The following is a 2,353-nucleotide window of genomic DNA, read 5'->3' as shown; positions in this document are numbered from 1 at the left end:
GCAGTGTCCAAGGGGCTTGGGCTTAAAAATATTAGAGATCTAGATTTTATCAGATCCACGAACAAAATTTTAAAAAGCAGTCATAATATAAAATAGCAGCTCCCAGTAACTTCTTCAAGTTTTATGTTCTTCAGAAGTTGACTCAATTCAGTTTGCTTCATTCTTGGAAGCTTCATCAAAATGCTCCACAAGATCTGGAACTTCATCATCATCATCCTCTCTGGTAGCAAGTGGTGCTTTTCCATCCACAGATTGTTTGGGCAGAGCTTCAGCCAGTCTTCTTCAACTAGTCAGACTGTCTGCACCAAGTTGGTTTAAGATATTGGGTAGCATTTCTGTCAGCTGCTTTGTCTCAGCACGGCCTGTAATGGGGAAAGTGTTCGCTGCCAGTGATGCCTGAACTTTGGGGTAGTTAGAGGGGATCACTGTTCCTTGGTCTGTGAACATATTCACTTCTTCAATACCAGAGATATTGTTTACTCCTAACTTCTTTAAGGAGAGCTGAAGTTTTTTATCATCTGCTGGAGCCGTTCTATGAACCACCTTCTTCTTTCAGCGAGCAGTTCCTTTCCCACGAATGCGCACTTGTGCTTGAAGTTTGGCGAGTTTCTCCTGGTTCATGATAGTTTCTTTCATCTTATTGGAGCGGAAATGGGACCGCGCGGGGGAATAGGGTTGGCGCTCAGGGGGTCTCGGGCGGACCAGCTGAGATTAGGAGCACACACGCGGGGACGCAAGATGGCAGCTCTCTTCTTGAGAAATTTAATCATCAACAAATTTGTTGGTTCAAACCCAGCAACTTGTGGTTCATGTTACAAAAATGTTCAAAGCCAATAAATTAAAGTGAGAAATGCTGCAGTCTAAGAGCTGTTAGTTTTATGTCCCCAAAGAGTTGCTGCTGTTAGTTTTATGTACTAAGTACTTGCTTGCCTTCCTGGAGACTTAGGGCAAAACTGTGTAGATTGATGGGTGTGGATTTATGTGCCTCTGTCCATTTATCTGGTAGAAAACCAATTCTGGCCCACTAAGCCTCGTCTTCCAAGAATCCCTCTGTGCAGTGGCCTACACTACCTTTGGGTTTCCTCTCCTCTTGTCTCCATTGGTGCTTTTGTGGGAGGGCCAGAGAGAAAGGGGATTCCTTCTTACCTCTCTCTGCTTCAGGGAGAAGGCTGCCAGGTGACAGAGACCCAGGAGAGCTCAGCACAAAATAGAAGAAAGCCCAGTACAAAACCCCCCAGGGAGATTTTTTAAAGGTCATTAGGATTTTCCTAAATGATACAACAAACGTGACAAACTTTCTGTTTCCTGAGATGTAATCATGATATTAAAGGTAAGAATAGTAAATCAGCCTAATAAATTATGTTCCTGTAGTGTCTCAATTCTAAGCTCAATCCCATATATCATTTCATTTTATCCTCACAATGAACTTACGACATGTAAATCACAAGGAATAAGACAAACCTTACAGAGAGATTGATTTACTCAAGATCACCAAACTGCAATTTGAATTTAAGTTTTCTGTATCTTGGTCCTTTGTTATTTCAACTGTGCCATGGCATTTGCTTAAATATATGTTCACTGAAGTAATTGTTTTAATGAAATAAGATGTTATAATAATAGGAACCAGATATTGTTCTAAGCACTTGAACATATTATTGTTTGATAATCACAAATTCCCTGAACAGTAGGAATCGTTATTCCTTTTTTTATTGAGGTATAATTGACATATAACATTATATTAGCTTCATGTGTACAATGTAATGAACTCGATATTTGGATGTACTGCAAATTGTCATCACTGTAAGTCTAGTTAACATCCATTCCCATATGTTTTTTCCTGTGATGAGAACTTTTAAGATCTACTCTCTTAGCAACTTTCAAATATGCAATACAGTGTTATTAATTATAGTTGTCATGTTGCACATTACATCTCCATGACTTATTTATTCTATAAACTGGAAGTCTGCATCTTTTGACTCCCTTCGCACATTTCATCCACTCCACACCCCTGCCTCTGGCAACCATCAATCTGTTCTCAGTAACTATAAGATACTGAGAATTTTGTTTTTTTGTTTTTCCGATTCCACATATAAGTGAGATCATATGGTATTTGTCTTTGTGTGGATGACTTATCTTACTTAGCACAATGTCCTCAGCGTGAATCTGTGTTGTTGCAAATGGCAGAATACCCTTTTTTTTTAAATGTCTAAGCGATATTCCATTATACTTACACACACACACACAGGCATATATGTAGACCTACACATGCATACACATGTACATAAACATATATACATGTAGACACACGCACACACCCCCATCCTCTTTATGCATTCCTCCGTCCGCGGACACG

The 2,353-nt window shown here is 39.7% G+C and overlaps 1 pseudogene; it reads right to left on the bottom strand.

The window, feature by feature from the left end:
* Positions 1-37: 37 nt before the first annotated feature.
* On the bottom strand, positions 38-741 carry LOC102732362 (transcription factor BTF3 pseudogene; annotated as a pseudogene).
* Positions 742-2,353: the final 1,612 nt, after the last annotated feature.

This window comes from Leptonychotes weddellii, unplaced genomic scaffold (assembly GCF_054177405.1).
Source record: "Leptonychotes weddellii isolate Sample4059 unplaced genomic scaffold, ASM5417740v2 HiC_scaffold_21716, whole genome shotgun sequence".
Taxonomy (NCBI): domain Eukaryota; kingdom Metazoa; phylum Chordata; class Mammalia; order Carnivora; family Phocidae; genus Leptonychotes; species Leptonychotes weddellii.
This window is presented reverse-complemented; position numbering and strand designations above follow the sequence as displayed.